This window comes from Chiloscyllium punctatum, chromosome 17 (genome assembly GCF_047496795.1).
Source record: "Chiloscyllium punctatum isolate Juve2018m chromosome 17, sChiPun1.3, whole genome shotgun sequence".
Classification (NCBI taxonomy): Eukaryota; Metazoa; Chordata; class Chondrichthyes; order Orectolobiformes; family Hemiscylliidae; genus Chiloscyllium; species Chiloscyllium punctatum.
Genome location: NC_092755.1, coordinates 13,959,046 through 13,978,275, shown reverse-complemented (window position 1 = coordinate 13,978,275; position 19,230 = coordinate 13,959,046). Strand labels below are relative to the sequence as shown.

The window sequence follows — 19,230 nt, the reverse complement described above, 5'->3', positions numbered from 1 at the left end:
ACATTCAAACTCAGAGAAATGGATGTTTATTTCGGGATTTGTTTCGTCATTCATTTAAATTATTTGGTATCGTAAATGAGTTTGCAGGTCATACAAAATTGGAGGTATTGTGGATAATGAAGAAGGTTACCTCAGATTACAATGAGATATTGATCAGATGGGGTTTAATTTAGATAAATGTGAGGTGCTGCATTTTGGAAAAGCAAATCAGGGCAGGACTTGTACACTGAATGGCAAGGCCCTGGAGACGTTTGTGGAACAAAGAGACCTTGGACTGCAGGTTCATAGTCCTTGCAAGTCAAGTTGCAGGCAGATAGAATGATGAAGAAGGTGTTCAGTATATTTTCCTTTATTCGTTAGAGCATTAAGTATAGGATGTGGGAGGTCATGTTGCTGTACAGGACATTCGTTAGGCCACTTTTCGAATATTGTGTGCAGTTCTGGCCTGCCTCCTATCAGAAGGGTGCTGTGATACTTGAAAGGTTTCAAAAAAGACTTACAAGGATGTTGTTAGGGTTGGAGGATTTGAGCTACAGGGTGAGGCGTAAAAGGCTGGGGCTGTTTTCCCTGGAGTGCCATAGGCTGAGTGGTGATGTTATGGAGGTTTATACAATCATTAGGGGCATGAATAGAGTAAATGAACAAGGTGTTTTCCCTGGAGTGGTGGTGTCCAGAAGTAGAGGGTGAATGGATAAAATTTCAAAGGGGCCTAAAGGACAACTCTTTTATGCAGTGGGTGGAATGAGCTGCCAGAGGAAGTGGTGGAGGCTAGCACAATTAAAATATGTTAAAGGCATCTAAATAGACAGCTAATATGATTAGGAAGCATTTACAGGGATATGGGCCAAGTGCTGGCAAATGGGAATAGATTAGGTTTGGATCCCTAGTTGGCAAGGATGAGTTAGACCGAAGGGTCTGTGTCGGTGCTGTACATCTCGATGACTGTGGGATCATAACAGCTTACACTGTTCTGCTTCATCTCTGGGCTCCCTCATGACCACTTTGTCAATATCCAGCTTGCTCAGTATCAAACAATGGGTGTATTTTTGGTCTGTTTAGTATTTTACTATTACTTTTACAGACATTTTTGTAAGTTAATTTTTCACTGCCACCCAGCCCCTGACCATGTGCTGCTTATTAATTTTTTTCTGGAAGATCTTTGACAGTCAAGAATTCTTTTTTCCAATAAGCAAGTGCATTTTCCTTCTATTTCGAACTATCAAATTCTGCACCATTTTCATTCCCTGTAATCTGTTTTGCACTCCCTGAAACATCAACTGTGTTTCTCCTTCCACAAAAACCAGTGATTAATGCCAAAGCCCTGTTGCTTGTGGAGAGGGTGATGTTTGACTTTCTTGTCCAGCTGCAGTTTGTGTGGTGAAGGTGCTCCCACAATGTGGTTGGGTAAGAGACATTACAGAGTATTCATTACAGCAACAGTGATGATTTGAAGATAATGTTCAAATCAAGAACAGTTTGTAGTTTTATTATCCTGCTTATAATTTCATAAAAATATTATTGGGAACTTTAGACATAAGGCCAGAGAAGGATGATATTAGGTCAGGTGACCAAAAGTATTGCCAAATAAGCAGGTTTTGAGGAATGTCTTAAAGGGGGAAAGCAGACCTGTGAGGTTTTAGCTGCGAATTTCAGACCTTGTTGCTTTGGCAACTGTAAAAGCAGCCACACAGGTGAAGTAATGAATTAACAGGTCATTGGGAGTCTCGAACAGAATGGGTTGTCGAGGTCTCAAAGGGTGTGAGATGCAGCGACCGAGGGATGATCACAACCAGGAATTAAATCAAGGGTGAGAATTTTAAATTGAGGGATGTGGGCCGGATGCTGGCAGGTGAGACTAGATTGGGTTGGGATATCTGGTCAGCATGGATGGGTTGGATTGAAGGGTCTGTTTCCATGCTGTACGTCTCTGTGGTTCTATGTTGTTGATTATGAATAGGAGCCTTTTGATGGATCAACAAGTTTTGGTACGAGGGATTACTTGGGCAGCAGAGATTTAGTTTTTCTTGAGATTACAGGGAGGTTGAATGTGGGAAGATGGCCAGGAGTGTGTTTGGATAATGAAGTCTGGAGATAACACAAGATGGATGAGAGTATATGAGCTGAGACAAGGGTAGAATCAGCTAGAATTAGTGGTCTTGGAGTGGGACTGGGCTGTCACCCTCACCTCACCTCTGGGATTCAGTTAGTTGTCAGGTTGTGAATCAGGGCAGTAACACAATCGGGAGCTGAGTGGCCCTGGTGGAGCCTAAAATGAGTGTCACTCAGCTGGCTGTTACTGAGCAGCTGCTGCTTGGTAGCCCTGTTGATGACATCTTCCATCACTTCACTGCTGATCGAGTGTGGACTGATAGAGGGAAATTGGCTGGGTTGGATTGCCCTGTGTTTTTGTGTTGAACATCCCTGGGCAATGTTTCACATTGTTGGTAGATGCCAGTGTTGGAGCGGTACTTGGTTTGGTGGGTGGCAAGTTCTGGAGCACAATCTATCAGTGTTATTGCCAGAATGTTAGCAGGACCCATAGCCTTTGCACTACTTAACCATTTCCTGATGTTATTCAAACTCAACCGAACTGGTATAAAACTCACATCTGTGATGTTAGAAACCACTGGAGAAGGCTAAGATGGATCATCCCACTTTGCACTTCTGGCTGAAGATTGCAGCAAATGCTGTCATCTTATCTGGTGCATGGGTGTGTGAGGCCCCTCCATCAGTAAGGGTGGGGATGTCCGTGATGCTTCCTTCAGTGAGTTGTTTAATTGTCCATCACCGTTCACAACTGGGTGTGGCAGAACTGCAGAGCTCCGATCTGTTCCATTGGATGTAGGATCACTTAGCTCTGTTGCTTGCTGCTGATGCTGTTTGATATGCAGGTAGTCCTGTTTGGTAGCTTCACCAGGTTGGCACTTCATTTTTAGGTCTGCCTGGTGCTGCTCATGGCATGCCCTCCTTTACTGTCCATTGTGATGGGTGAGAGCGGGATTTACAAACCCATGAGATTACAGATTGTGCTGGAGTACAGTTCTGCTGCTGTTGATGTCCCACAGTGCCTCAGAGATACCCAGTTTGAGATCCGACATCTCTTCGAAGTCTGTCCCAATTAGAACGATTATATTGTCACTCAACACAATGGAGGTTTTTCTCAACTTTAAGGCAAGACTTTGTCTCCAAAAGGAATGTGTGATGGTCGCCCTTACCGATACTGTCATGGACAGATGTATCTGCAGCTGGTCAATTCATAACAATGAGATCAAGTATGTTTTTCCCTCTTGTTGGTTCCCTCACCACCTGCTGCAGACTCAGTTGAGCAGCTATATCCTTTAGGACCTGACCAGCTCAGTCAGTAATTCTGTTGCAGAGCTAGTCTCAATTGTGAACATTGAAATCCTGTACCCAGAGTACGTTTGACACCATTTTATTGCCTCAGTGCTTCCTCCAAATGTTGTTCAACATGAAGGAGAAGTGATTCATCCTCCAATGGTGGACGGGACGTGGTAATCAGCAGGAGCCATGAGACTTCCTGGTCTCCGGAGTCAATGCTGTGTACTCCCAGGGCAAATCCTCCCCCTCTATACACCACTGTGCCACTACCTCTGCCTGGTCTGTCCTGCTGGTGGAACCCGGACATATCCAGAGATTTCAGGAGAAAGTGAAGACTGCAGATGCTGGAGATCAGAGTCAAGAGTCTGGTGCTGGAAAAGCACAGCAGGTCAGGCTGATGAAGGGCTTAGGCTCGAAACGTCGATTCTCCTTCTCCTCGAATGCTGCCTGACCTGTTGCGCTTTTCCAGCACCACAATCTCAATATCTTGGGAAGGGGGTGGTGATGGTGTCTGGTCATTGTCTGGAAGGGTTGATTTCATGAGTATGACTATGTCAGGCTGTTCCTTGATTGGTCTGTGAGACAGCTCTGCACATTTTGGCCCCAAAATCCAGATGTTAGTCTGGAGGACGTTGCACCATCGAGAGGGCTGATTCTGTGGTTGTATTAAATGGTGCCTTGTTAGATGCCGAGTGGTCCATCCAGTTTCATTCTTTTGTTGAGACTTTGCAGTGATTAATACAGTGAGTAGCTGGCTGGGCCACTGTCAGATTGGCAGGATGTTTTTCGCCATTGACAATGGTTCCATGGAGATCAGGAGATTCCTAATTCCAGTTATTTTTTTCTTGAATTCAGATTCCACCACCTGCCAATATGGGAGTCGAACCAGGACTTCAGTCATTTGTTTTAATATTTTGGATAAAGGTTAAATACATTAGGTTTGTTCACTCACTTTAAATATCACTTACCCAGGTTTTGTTTCTTTGTGAAACACTGTCCATCATCCTGTCTCCTCCATCCTTCTCTCCAACAACAAGTGAGGAGCACATGGAGTTTCTCTGTCACGAAGACTGAGATAATCCAATCTGCTGCTTCCCTCCCTCCCACTAGCCCGCCGAGCCAAACTGCCTCACGTGGTGTTCCCGGTTTTTGTCCTAAACTTACATCTTCCTCCAGTCTGTTGTCAAGCCTTATCAGAGCTCACCTTCACCCTTTACCCTAATCTCACTAAACTACAGACTTTCCAACTCTCTTTCCTCCTCCTCCTCATCAGTCCCCCTCACCGACTCACAGATATTGTTCCTGTTCTGTCTTTTCTGGTTACGTCCTTCTCTCCCAAAATCCTGCTCCATCTCCACTCTCCCATTCCTTTCTGAATTCCTTGCATTTGGTGTCCTTGGTCCCTTCTGTATCTCACCTACATACTGCCAGGAGGTGACATTGTGCAAAAGTGCCATGTTGGGTTTCACATGTACACTGACGATGCCCAGCTCTCCCTCCCCATTATCCCTCTCCACTACTCCACTGTTACTCAGTTATCAAACTGCTTACCACATTCCCACCACTCGATTAGGTGCAGTTTCCTCCAATGAAACATTGTAATGGTTAAACCCGTTGCCGGACAAATTCCTTTCCCTTACTTCTGAGCCTCTCCCTCTCACTGGGAACTATGCAGCAGAACTACACTCTTCACAGTATTGCAGTTATATCTGACCCCAAGCTAACCTTCTGATCAGACATCCACAATCCCAAACACCAGGAATTCCAATCTCCTAAACGTTGCTTGTCTCCTCCTCACCCCAGCTCCATTGCTACTGAAACCCCTTACCGTGTCCGTGTTGCCTTAAACGTGACGAATCCGAAACAGATCCCTTGATTCTGTGACTGACTCAGAATCTGGTTTCAGACTCCCCTCTGTGTTTGCCCTCAGACACATTATTATTTATTCTGTCAAACCCCTTAAGAATCTGGTGGTGCGGTCTGATTGTAGGTGGTGGAAATGGCAGAGAATGATGTGTTGTATCTGGGTGGAAGATAAAGACTGGCGGGGCGGGGAGTGTTCTATCCTTGTTGCAGTTGGAGGTGTGGGTTTCAAAGGCAGAGGTGCAGGAAGTGGAGGAGATATAGTGCATGGTATTGACCACTTGGGAGGGGAAATTGCAGTCCTTGAAATACGCGGCCATTTGGTATGTTCTGGCCTCACTGGAACACTGCAGTAAGCATGAGACAGAGATGTTGGCCAGGGAACAGACTCGTATGTTAAAGTGGTAGGCAGCTGGAAGCTCGGGGTCTGTTTTTGCAGCAGAACGTGGATCATCAGTCGCCATTTCCGCCACGTCCACTGAGATGCTGCCAGATACAGATTCCTTTCCGCTCCATTAACAGCTATGCACCCTCCCAGCCAGATCGTAATCCACTCCTTTGTCTTTCCAAATGTTCTGGTCTCTCTTTTGGTTCTGTCCCTGCCTATTATTTACTCTTTAACCCCTATCTCCTGCAGTACAAAGATGTGCAGGTTGGTTGAATTGGCCAAGCTAAATTTCCCATAATGCTCAGGAATGTGTAGGTTAGGTTCATTAGTCAGGAGAACTATACAGTAATATGGCAGGGGAATGAGTCTGGGTGGGATACCCTTCGGAGAGACGCTGTGGAGCCTTTGGGCCGAATGGTCTGTTTCCACACTGTCAGGATTCTAATTTTCCCAGCTCCCATCGGTTCTGAGGAAGGGCCACTGGACAGATTTCTGTTCCCAGATGCTGCCAGACCTGCTGAGCTTTTCCAGCACCTTCTGCTTGTTGTTCCTGATTGACACCATCCATACACCGTCCAGGTTTGATTCAGACAGGGGGAGGATCCCACCACTGACCTCACAATGGGGTCCAGCTGATTGATGGCAGCTTCGGACCAATAGGAAAAGGTGGTGGGACTGGTAGACCAAGTGGAACCAGCTGGTCATCCAAACAATGGGAGTGAATGAGGGGCGTGGCCAGTGGGATGACACGTCACCAGGAACTCTGCCTGTGCAGTGCCACGTGACTCGGCCGTCGGTGAATGTGGGAGACGCAAACAGGGAAGGGGAGAATGGCCTCAGAGACAGGAAGATAATGAGTCACTTTAGACTGGGAAGTTTTAATTACACTCTGTGTGGTTCGTAAATCTGAATTAGAAACTCTTAATCCAGCGTTTGCAGCAGATGGGAAAATGGCTGCGGCCCTCAGGCGGTGAAAGGTCCTGGGATATGGCCGCCATCTTTATTGGGGGTAAGGTACAGTGAGGCGCATGTGCATGTCCCCTTCCTAGGATTTGGGGGGGGACATGCAACTTGAAGAGAGGCATTTACATATCAAGCACATACCAAGAAAAAAGTATATCTTTATATTCTTCCTGCACTGACTGAGAGTTTTGTTTTGTGAATTCATTTCATAGGATATTAAATCAGAATGATTGAGCCTGGGATCTCAAAAGCAAGTTTTTACAGTCAATGGAGTCATCAGGATCTGAATATCATTGGCATTTAACTGTGGAAGGAGAAAGGTTTGTCTTCTGTTTGTGAGAAAATATCTCCAATATTTTTGTTAAGCAGAAAGATGTACAAGTTCATGGTTGGATCATCCTTTTGGGTGTGTGCTCGGTTCTGGGCCCTGCAGCTGAGGAAGAAGGTATTGGCCTGAGAGGGAGCACAGATTTATCCAAATTCTCTTTGTAAGAACTCTCAGATTCAGACCCAATCACCCACTTCATGATGTTAACCTGTAAACTTCATATTTTCAATTACCTGCAAACTTCCCATTAAAATTCCTTTTGGACTCAAATTCCAGCACCATTTCAGGTGGGATGTTCCAGATTCTGACAACTGTCTGTTCATCCAGAAACTGCTGAGGTCCATGTTGACTCTGGGGTTACAAAGGGCTGAATTGAAAGATGAGGTGCTGTCCCTGAGCTCCCATTGAGACGCATTGGAACAGTACAGGAGGCTGGGGCAGTGTAGGTGTGAGCAGACAATGAAAATGACAGGGCTGCACTGTGAGGGCTGCTTGGCTCAATGAGTGTGTTTGGAGTTGGGTGTAAACAGAGTGAGGGGAGACAGGGAGAAGGTGAAGCTGAAACTCAGTTTTAGTTCAGGCCGTTCAGAAATTCACATGGTCCCAATGGGAACAGCCAATTTTTAAGTGATACCTGCGGAGTATTTGTTAACAGTTTTTAAAGTACTTTTCCTGAGGGCAGTTGAGAGTTAACCACATTGCTGTGGGTCTGGAGTCACATGTAGGCCAGACCAGGTGAGGATGACCGTTTCCTTCCCTACAGGACATGAGTGAACCAGATGGGTTTTCTAACAGTTGACAATAGTTTCATGGTCATCATTCGCCTTTCCATTCTAGATTGTATTGAATTCCGATGCTGCCATCAGCCATGTTGGGATTCTAACCCTAATCCTCGGAACACTGTACATGTCACTCATCTGGCAGGAATACCATTAAGCCGTTGCCTCCCTTTTTAACAATGTTTAAAAGAAAGTTCTACGTGTACAATGTGAGATAAAATACTGCAACGTCCATGTGTCAGCCTCTCCAAAAGGTCAATCAACAGAAATTTGTTTGGGGGTGAAATATTTCACTTTTTTGGGCCAGTTTATGAAACAAAAATGAATCCAAATAAAAATCTTATGCCACGGTCATGTAATTTCTGAAGCTGGAGGGGGATTACAGAGACAGGGAGGGTTGTGGGGCCAGAGGGGGATTGTTGTCCAAACATCACTGTGGTGTACGTGGACTGCAGCATTTCAGGGAGGTGGTTAATCACCACTTTCTCCAAGACAAGTAAAGGTGGCCAATAAATACTGGTCTGGGCAGCAAGGGCAACCCCCAGTGAATAAAACCAAGCAGTGACCTCTCTGAGCTGACTTGCTGTGAAGTTAAAAACCTCTCTGGAAATGGAGTGGGCAGAGAAGAGAAACAGTGACATTTCACAGCTGTCCTCAGAGAGACCTCACTCTTGGAAGTACTTGGATCAGCTCAGTGAGTTTCAATTTCTTCAAATATCAATCTTAGTCAGTTTTATTTTATTAAATCTACAATAGTGAGTCAGGTGAGGATTTCTTTTTAATGTCTTACGGTTCTTGATTAAATGTTTAAGATATGAAATGTAAGCATTAAGTTATTCTCGGGCAGTATTTTTCGAGCAGTAAGACTGTGCCTTTGTCTTGGTCTGCAGATTGTTAAGGCGGAGAGATGGCCTGTTGTAGAGTGGCGGGCTGTTCCTGTCGGATGTGGGAGATTAGGGAGAGTTTCAATGATCCTGTGATTATGTCTGCAGCAAGTGTGATTGCAAATCCTATTGGAATGCATGGATTGGTGGAGGAGTGATTAAAGTGAGGAATTGACAGGAGCCGGGGGGTGTGATAGGTCGCAGTGTCAGGATTGCAGGATACTGCACATACAGTCAGGTAGATGGGTTACCTCCAGGAAAGCTAGGAGGGGTAGGTCGGTACTGCAGGAGTCTCCTGTGGCTATCCCCATCTCAGACAAGTATACTGTTTTGGAAAATGTAGGTGGTAATAGACTTTCAGGGGAATGTTGCACTGATAGCCAAGTTACTGGTACTGAGACTGGCTTCTAACATAATGTGAGGTATATCCAGTTCCACACGATCGATGGTGATCGGGGACTCTCTAGTCAGGGGCACAGTCTGCTGTTTCTGCAGCTGACAGTGAGACATCAGAATGGGGTGGTGCTGCCCTGGTGCCAGTGTCAAGGATGTCTCACAGAGGGAGCAGAATATTCTCAAAAGGGAAAATAACCAGTGGGAGGACATTGTACATTGGTACCAATGGTATAGGAAGGGAAAAGCATGGGGTCCTGACGAGCAAGGAGGTTTGTTAGTGCCACTCAGGAGGCATTAAACCAGTGAGGGAGTCGGGGTAATCCTAAAGAGATAGTGAGAAAAGAGGGGAGTCTGAGGCTGGTACTGTTCACCAGTCAGACTGTCAAGGCAGGCAAGAGCAAGTCACAGAATGAGGTGCGATGGACCAGTTGCACTGCATTTATTTCAGTGCAAGAGACCTGACAGGTCAGGCAGGTGGGCTCAGGGTATGGTTTTGAACATGGCACTGGGATATTACAGCAATTACAGAGGCATCACTCAGGGATGGACAGGTCTAGCAGCTTAATGTTCCAAGGTATAGATGCTATAGCAAGGATAGAAAGGGGCCAACAGAGCAGGGAGAGAGGTGTTTTTGATTAGGGATAACATTATGGCTGGGCTTCGGGAGGATATTCCTGGGAGGGGTTTTAACTTTACCAACATGGCCTCCGAATGCTGTAATGTTAAGGGCTTGGATGGAAAGGTATTTGTTCAGTGTGTACGAGAACATTTCAAATTCAGTTTGTAGGATGTACCTACTAGAGAAGAAACAAAACCTGACCTGTTTTCTTTATTCATTTACAGGATGAGGCTGTCACTGGCTCAGCCAGCATTTATTGCTGCATTTACCCAGAGAGCAGTTAAGAGTCAGCCACGTTGCTATAGGTCTGGAGTCACATGCAGACCAGACCAGGTAAGGATGGCATTTTCCTTCCCTAAAGGTCGTGAGTGAACCACATTGGTTTTTCCAACAATTGACAATGGATTCCTTGTGGTCACTAGATTATTTTTTCCAGATATTTATTGAATTCACGTTCCAAAATCTGCCGTGATGGGATTCAAACCCGGGTCCCCAGAACGTTATCTGGGTCTCTGGATTAACTGTCTAGCAATTGTTTCACTCTGTCATCAGGACATGAGGCAGGGTGAGTGACTGAGGTATTAGTGGGGCAGCACATCAGCACCAAAGATCCCACAGTATTGTGGCTCAGGGGTTAGCTCTGCTTCCTCAGCACCAGGGACCTGGGTTTGATTCCAGCCTCAGGTGACTGTCTGTGTTGGAGTTGGCACATTCTCCCCAGTGTCTGTTAGGGTTTCCTTCAGGTGTACCAGTTTGCTCCCACAGTCCAAAGATGTGTATATTAGTTGGATGAACCATGTTAACTTTCCCATCGTGTCTAGATGCAGTATATGAGGTTTTGGGATGTGCAGGCAAATCTCTGCCTGATGTGAAAAGATCCTTTTGGGGTTTTGGACAGAGGTCAGAGGGAGGTGTGGCCGCATGTTTTACATCTCCCATGGCGGTAAGGGAGGGTCAAGGGTGTGGAGCGTGGGTTGGTGGGAGGGTGTGGACCGAACATGGGAGGTGCAGCGGGAATGGTCTCTGCGGAACACAGATAGGGGTTGGAGAGGGAAATATGTCTCTAGTGGTGGGGTCTGACTTTAGGTAGCAGAAATAACAGAGGTTAATGCGCTGTATCTGGAGATTAGTGGGGTGGAAGGTGAAGACCGCAGGGTTATATTCTTTATTGTGGCTGGAGGGGTGGGGTAAAGGCGGAGGTGCGGGAAGTGGAGGGTATGTGTTGGAGGGCATTGTTGATCAAGTCAGAGGAAAATTACGGTCCTTGAAGTAGGCCTTTCTGGGATGTCCTGGAATAGGATCCAAAGAGATTAAACAAATATATCACAGACAAAAGATTAACTGGACCAGAGAATAGGACCCCTTAAAGGTCAACAAGGCTGTCTATGGAACCACAGCGGGGGAGAAAGATATGCAAATATTTCACGTCATTTTTACTGGAGAAGTATATGGAAGCTCGAGAGATTGGAGAAATAAACAGTGATAACTTGAAAAGTGTCCATGTTACAGAGGAGGTGGTACTGGATGTCCTAAATCGCATCAAGGTGGATAAAGCCCTGGAACCTGATCAGGTGTATCCTGGAACTTTCTGGAAATCTAGGGAAGTGATTGTTGGGCCTCTCCTGTGGTATTTGTATCATTGATAGTGACAGGAGAGGTGCCATTATTTTCAAATGTGGTAAGGAGAGGCCATGGAACAAGAGAACAGTGAGCCTGAAGTCAGTGGCAGGCAAGTTGTTGGAAGGGATTCTGAGGGACAGGATATCCTTCTATTTGGAATGGTAAGGAATGATCAGGAAAAGTTAACGTGGATTTGTATATGCACAATTGTGTCTCACGAACTTGAGTGTGAGTGTTTTGAAGTGACAAAGAAAATTGATTAAGCCAGGCGGTGAATGTTGTTTATATGGACATTAAACAAGGTTCCACAAAGCAGACTGGTTCGCAGGGTTAGGTAACATGGAATGAAGGGAGAACAAGCCATTACAAAACTGCCTTGAAGGTAGGAGACAGAGGATGATGGAGGGTTGCTTTGCGGACTGGAGGCCTGTGAGCAGCAATGTGCTGCAAGGATGGATATTGGGCCCTTAAATAAATGACTTGGATGTGAATATATGAGGTATGGTCAGTAGGTTTACAGAAGACACCAAAATTGGAGGTGTAGTGGACAGTGAAGAAGGTTAGTTCAGAATACAACAGGATCTTGATCAGATGAGCCATTGGAGCAAGGAATGGCAGACGGAGTTTAATTTAGATAAATGCGAGCTGTTGTATTTTGGAAAGGCAAATCAGGGCAGGACTGATTCACTTAATGGTAAAGTCCTGGGGAACGTTGCTGAACAAAGGGACCTTGGAGTGCAGGTTCATAGTTCCTTGAAAGTGGAGTCACAGGTTGGCGGGGTAGTGAATGCAGCATTTGGTACGCTCCCCGTTATTGGTCAATGCATTGAATGTAGCTGTTGTGATGTCATATTGTTGCTGGACAGGGTGTTGATTACAGCTCTTCTGGAATTCTGTTTTCAGTTCCAATCTCCCTGTTCTTGGAATAATGTTGAGAAACTTGAAAGGGTTCAGAAAACATTTGCAAGGATTTTGCCAGGATTGGACGGTTTGAGCTTATTGGGCAAGGCTGAATAGGTTGGAACTATTTTCCCTGGAGAGTTGGAGTCTGAGAGGTGATCTTATAAAATCATGAAGGGCATGGATAAAGTGAGCAGTCAGGGACTTTTTCCCAAGTTCGGTGGGTCCAGAACTAGAGGGTACAGGCTTAAGGTGAGAGGGAAAAGATTTAAAAGGGATCTAAGGGGCATCTTATTCATGTTGAGGGCATTGCATGTATGGAATGAACTGCCAGAGGAAGGGGTGGAGGCTAGGACAATTGCAGCATTTAAAAGGCATCTGATTGGGTACATGAAGAGGAAGGATTTAGAGGGATAAGGGTGAACCGCTGGCAAATGGGACTCCATTAATGCTCTCCGTTATTGGTCAATGCATTGAATACAGAAGCTGGGATGTCATATTGTGGCTGGACAGGACGTTGATTAAGCCACTTCTGGAATTCTGTTTTCAGTTTGAATTACTCTGTTCTGGGAAGGATGTTATGAAACTTGAAAAGGTTTGGACAAGATTTACAAAAACGTTGCCAGGATTGGAGGATTTGGGCTACAGGGAGAGGCTGAATGGGCTGGCTCTATTTTCTCTGGTAAGTCAAAGAATGAGAGGTGACTTCATGGAGATTTATAAAATCACGAGGGGTGTGAATAAGGTGAGCAGCCGGGGTCCTATTTCCTCAGGTTAGGTGGGTCCAAAACCAGAGCACCTGGGTTTAAGGTGAGAGAGGAAACATTTTAAAAAGGATCGAAATGGCAACGTTTTCAAGCTGAGTGTGGTGTGTGTATGGGAGGGGCTACCAGATGAAGTAGTGGAGGCTGATAAAATCACAACATCTAAAAGGCTTCCAATTGGGTACATGAATAGGAAGGGTTTTGATGGATACAGGCCAATAGCTGGTAAATGGGAATCCATTAGTTTAGGATTCTTTGTTGGCACGGACGAATTGGACCGAAGGTCAGTTTCTTTGATCTTAATAAATTAAGATGCATTCCTCTCTTTTGTGGAGAGCGAGCTGAAGCACAGATAATTATCCTTGGAGCTGAGAAGGTGAAGCAGTGATTTCGATCTGGTGCAGATTTGGTTCCACGGTCTTGAATTTGCAGAGAGAGAGAGGAATTGTTCACACTTTCACAATTTTTAGTAACTACTTTCAAGTAATTGGCAAAAATTACAAGGTGAAAATGTGAACACTATTTTATTCAGTAAGTTCTGAGCATCTGCAACAGTCTGAACGATACAGATTCAGCAGGTATTCTGAAACAGACTTAGAATTTTACTTTTTAAGGAAAGATTTTGGGGGGCTATGGGCACATGGGAGGGGACTTGGGACGGATTTGCAGCATCTTCAGAGGGAGTGAGTACAGCCCCAATGGGCTGAATAGCCCCCAGGCCCTGTGCTCTGTGATACTGTCCCATTCACTGTGAATGATGAAGCTCATCCCAGGGCAGAGAGAGGGATTAGCCCTCCACTCTCATCACAATGGGGCCCGGCTGATTGACGGCAGCTCCAGACCAATGGGAGGAGAATCTGTGTGGTCCTGCAGCCAATGGGATTGAATGAGGGGTGTGGCCAGCAAGACAACACATGTCCATGAGCAGTGCAGGTGCAGTGTCACTGGGTGGGAGATACAGCAGAGACTGGGACAGAGGCTGTGGGACCTGAATTACAAACTCCCGGTAAATTAAAACCAAAAGAACTGCGGAAGATGTAAATCAGAAACAACAACCAGGAGGTTCTCCAAAAGCTCAGCATGTCTGGCAGTATCTGTGAAGAGAAATCAGAGTTAACGTTTCAGACCCAGTGTCCCTTCCACAGAACAGATATTACTGAGTAAAAAAAGTCAGTTTATGTGCAGAAGTTAGTGTGGGGGAAAGATAAAAGAAGATAGGTGGGGATAGAGTGAGAAGAGCGGTTGGGTAAAGGAGTGGATAATGATCTGGCTGGGGGAGGGTCTTTAGCTGTTAATGGAGACTGTTAGTGGCTAACCATAGGTAGTGTGTAATGGCAGGCTGTGAGAATGAGGCCTGGTGTGTGGGGTAGGGGGCTATGACATGAGGTTGTTAACTTATGGTTAGCCACTAACTGTCTCCATTGTAAGCTGTTACCCACCAATATCACTCCACGATTGGAGCTGCCGAGGACACAAACCTTTGGAATATCTTCCCTAAACCCCTCTGTCCGCCTTAAAGATGTATCTAAAAGTCGTTCTCTTTAATCAACGTTTCCATCATTCGTGAAGCATTTTAGGAGATTTGTCAATGTGAAAGGCTCCATACAATGCAGGTAGTTGTTGTTATTGTCTGACATCAGGAGAAACAGGGATGAGCCCTCTCTCTCTCTGAGACCTGAGGAACAGCAAAAGCAGGAAGCACTGAGCATGCTCCAGCCCACAATGGGCCTCGGAAGGGCTTTTGCCCGAAACGTCGATTTCGCTGCTCGTTGGATGCTGCCTGAACTGCTGTGCTCTTCCAGCACCACTGATCCACTCGGATTATTGATGTCAGCGCAGGACCAATAAGAGTTGGGGAACGGGGCGAGAGGTGCTAGTTGGTCCTTCAACCAATCGGAGTGAATGAGGGGCGGGACAATACTCAAACATGTGATAAACTTCACTGGCAGCACAGTTTTGTTGTGACCAAGGCATTGGAAATGTGTGAAGGTGAAGGGCAGGGGAAAGGAAAGACATATTGACCAGGAAGAGAAGGAAAATTTCATGCTATGGAATGAGAGGTTTTACAGAACTTAGTGCACATTGTAAAACACAAATTTGAAAATCCCAAATTCTGCACCATTTTCCCTCCATATAATGCATTTTGCACTCCCTGAAATATCAACTGTGTGTTTCTCCCTCCACAGATACCAGTGATCAGTGCCAAAGCCCCATTGCCTATAGAGAAGGTGATGTTTGACTTCCTTGTAAAGCTGCAGTTCGTGTGGTGAAGGTGTTCCCACAATGTGTTTGGGTAAGAGCTGTTATAGATTATTCACTCAGCGACAGTGAAGAGTTGACAATGTGTGTGCAAATCAACAACAGTTTGTTTTTTTTTAATCATGTTTATAATTCCACAGAAATACTATTGAGAACTTCTGACATAAGGCCAAAGATGGGGATATTAGGTCAGGTGATCAAAGGAATTGCCAAATAAGCAGGTTTTCAGGAATACCTTAAAGGAGGAAAGCAGGTCTGAGGGGGTTAGGGTGGGAATTCCAGACCGTGTTGCCTTGGCAACTGGAGAAACAGCCAGACCAGTGAAGCAATGAATAAACTCATCGTTGGGAGTCTGAAAGAAAATGAGTTGTCGGGGTTTCACAGGTTGTGTGGTGCAGGGAGACAGGGATGTTCACAGCCAGGAATTACATCAAGGGTGAGAATTTTAAATTGTTGCTTGTTAATAGGAGCCTTTTGATGAATCAACAAGTTTTGGTACAAGTGAGCACTTGGGCAGTAGGGTTTTAGATCCTCTTGAGATTGCATGGAAGTTGAATGTGGGAGGCTGGCCAGGAGTGTGTTTGGGTAATGAAGTCTGGAGATAACACAGGGATTGACGAGTGTTTCAGTAAATGAGCTGAGACTAGGGTGGAGTTGGGTGATGTCACTGATGTAGGAATAGTGCTTTTGGAGTTGGGCTGCTCCTCCTCCTCATCACTCCCCCTCCCCAATTCACAGATATTGTTCCTTGTTCTACCTGTCTGTCTTTTCTGGTTATGTCCTTCTCTCCCATTCTGCTACAAACTAATATTTGACCCCACTGTTGTTGGAAAAACCTACTCCATCCTGACTCTCCCTTTCCTTTCTGAATTCCTTGTATTTGGTGTCCCTTAAGGATCTCTCCTTGGTCCCTCCTGTTTCTCACCTACATACTGCCAGGAGGTGACATTGTCCAAAAGCACCGTGTTAGGTTTCACATGTACACTGACGATGCCCAGCTCTCCCTCCCCATCATCCCTCTCCAATACTCAGTTATCAAACTGCTCATCACACTCCCACTATGCAATTGGCTGCAATTTCCTGCAACGGAACGTTGCAATGGTTAAACCCATTGCCTTCAGTTGCTATTACAAATTACTTTCCCTGACTGCTGAGCCCCTCCCTCTCCCTGGGAACTGTCTGAGACAGAACCACACTCTTTACAATATTGCTGTCATATCTGACCCCAAGGTGAACTTCTGATCAGACATCTACACAATCACAAACACCAGGAATTACAATCTCATAAAATGTTGCTTGTCTCCACCTCACCCCAGCTCCATTGCTACTGAAACCCCTGACGAGTGTCGGTTGTTGCCTTAAACTTGACGAATCCAAAACAGAACCCGTGATTCCGTGACTGACCCAGAATCTGGTTCCAGACTCCCTCATGTTGGGAAGCATCCTCCCATTGTTTACCCTGTCAAACTCCTTAAGAATCCTACATTTTACAATGAGATCCCCTCTCATTCTTCCCAAATCCAGTGAGAAGAGTCCCAACTTCTTCAGCCTTTTCTTAAAAGATAATCCCTGCAAACCAGGGTTCATCCCAGTTAATCTTTTGTGAAATGCCTCTGATGGAATGATGTATTTCCTTAAATAAAGGGACCAAACCTTCTGTCATTACTCCAGATGTGGTCTCACTCGCACTTTATAAAGTTCCTCTCAGGTATATACTCCAAACAACTCCCTTTAAACTTGCACGGATATTGTTGGAAATGCTCAGTAGGTCATGCAGCATCTGTGAAGAAAAATCAGTTCAAGTTTTGGGTCTGGTCACCCTTCCTCAGATACATTAACTCTAATTTATTTTCACAGATGCTGCTAGACCTGCTGAGCTTTTCCAGAAACTTCTGTTTCTCTTCCTGGTTTACAGCATCTTCAGTTGGTTCAGTTTTCATATCCTTTAAACTTGTCATCTCTCTTCTAGAATTTGTCATTTCCACCTTGGAAAAAAGATTCACATTTGTTTGGTCTCCCCTACCCTGAGAAAAAAAGAAACCATGACTCGTCACCCTATCATTGCTCCTCATAATTTTATAAAGTTCGATAAAGCCACCTAAAGTGTCCAGTGCTGCAGGGAAATAGCCTCAGCCTATTCAGCCGCTCCCTATGGTTCAAATGTTCCAATACTGGCAACACCCTGGAAAAACTTTTCTGAACTCTTCCAAGTTTCCCAACATCTTTCCTGGAACAGGGAGACTGGAATTGAAAGAAGTCTGGGGATTCCAAAAGTACAACCGAAACATGATCGCCCAACTCCTATACTCAATGCACTGCCCAATAACAGCGAGCATACCGCACACCACCTTCACCGACCTGTCTACCTTCAACCACACTTTCAAGGAACTATCAACCCACACTGCACGGTCTGGTTGTCTGTCAACACTTCCCAGGAACTTGTCATTAAGAGGTTGAGTCCTATTCTGGTAACATCTTTCTGAAATCAGGGAGACCACAATTGAATACAGTATTCTAAAACTGGCCTCACCAATGCCCTACTCAGCCACAACGTGACTCCTAATCCCTATACTCAGTGACAGAATCCCTACAGTGTGGAAGCAGGCCTTACGGTCCATGAGACCATACCAACCATCGGAACAGCATTCCACCCTAACTCTGTAACCTACCATTACCCAAAGCTCATCCAGCTAACCTGCATGTCTTTGGATTTGTGGGAGGAAATTAAGGCCACCTAGAGAAAGCCCACGCAGACACACAGGGAGAATGTGTAAACACCACACAGACAGTGGAATCGAACCAGAGTCCATTTATCGATCAGCACATTCCATTCAGTGTTAGTGTCCCAAATGCCATGTTCAGGACCTGATCTCCTTGAAACTCTACTTTCCAAGAACTATGCAGTTATTCTGAGCCCTTTAGAAGGAATTAAGGTGAGGCGGAGAAAACTGGAACAGAATTGAGTTTTAGATCTATAAAATAACTCTCCATCTTCCCTCTCTGTTCCCCCTGTCTCCCCCTGCTCTGTCTGCTCTCCCCCCGTCTCCCCCTGCTCTGTCTGCTCCCCCTGTCTCCCCCCACTCTGTCTGTACCCCCCCTCTGTTGGCCTGTTTCCCCCCCCCACCACCCCCCAGTTGGCCTGTCCCCCTCCCTGTGTCGGCCTGTTGTCCCCCCTCCCTGTGTCGGCCTGTTGTCCCCCCTCCCTGTGTCGGCCTGTTGTCCCCCCTCCCTGTGTCGGCCTGTTGTTCCCCCCTCCCTGTGTCGGCCTGTTGTCCCCCCTCCCTGTGTCGGCCTTTCCCCACCGGCCTGTCTCATCACCCCCTCCCCCCTCCCAATCGGCCTGTTCCCCCTCCCCGCCCCCCCTTTTAAAGTTTAAGAACATCCATCTGATCGGAAGGAGAGCAGAATTCTATGGAATATTGATTCGGCAACTTTTGCAATATCCTGTACAGCCGCAATATGACCTCCCAACCCCTATACTCAATGCTCTGACCAGTAAAGACGAGCAGACCAACTGTGGCCTTCACTATCCTATCTACTTGCTACTCTACTGTCAAGGAACTATGAACCTGCACTCCCCAGGAACTTACTATTAACTGTCTAAGTCCTGCTAAAGTTTGCTTTTCCAAAATGCAGCAGCTCGCATTTTTCTAAAGTGAACTCCTCAGCCCATTCACCCATCTGATCCAGATCCTCTTGTACTCTGAGGTAATCTTTTTCACTGTCTACTACACCTCCCATTTTGGGGTCATCTGCAAACTTACTTACAATACCTCTTATGTTCACATCCAAATCATGGATATAAATGACGAAAAGTAGTGGATCCATCACCGATCCTTGTGAGACTCCACTGGTCACAGGCCTCCAGCCTGAAAAGCACCCTCTGCTTTCTACCTTCGAGCCAGTTCTGAACTCCATGCGATCTAACCTTGCTGACCAGTCTCCCATGAGGAACCTTGTCAAACACGTTACTGATGTCCATGTAGATCATGTCCATGCTCTGACCTCAGCGATCCTCTTTGTTACTTCTTCAAAAAAACTGAATCAAATTCATGAGATATGATTTCCCAAGCACAAAGCTGTTATTAGTATCCAGGATTTAACTCTGTACATTGGGGTCTGCGTTGC

At 45.7% G+C, this 19,230-nt stretch overlaps 1 long non-coding RNA gene across 1 annotated transcript in view; it reads left to right on the top strand.

Annotated features, from left to right (window-relative positions):
* The first annotated feature begins 6,783 nt into the window (after positions 1-6,783).
* Positions 6,784-19,230, top strand: part of LOC140487744 (uncharacterized) — a 40,992-nt gene continuing 28,545 nt past the window's right edge. Inside the window, exons 1-3 of the long non-coding RNA XR_011962922.1 lie at positions 6,784-6,873; positions 9,784-9,892; positions 15,030-15,136. This is a non-coding gene — a long non-coding RNA (uncharacterized lncRNA). The remainder of the gene's footprint in view (positions 6,874-9,783; positions 9,893-15,029; positions 15,137-19,230) is intronic.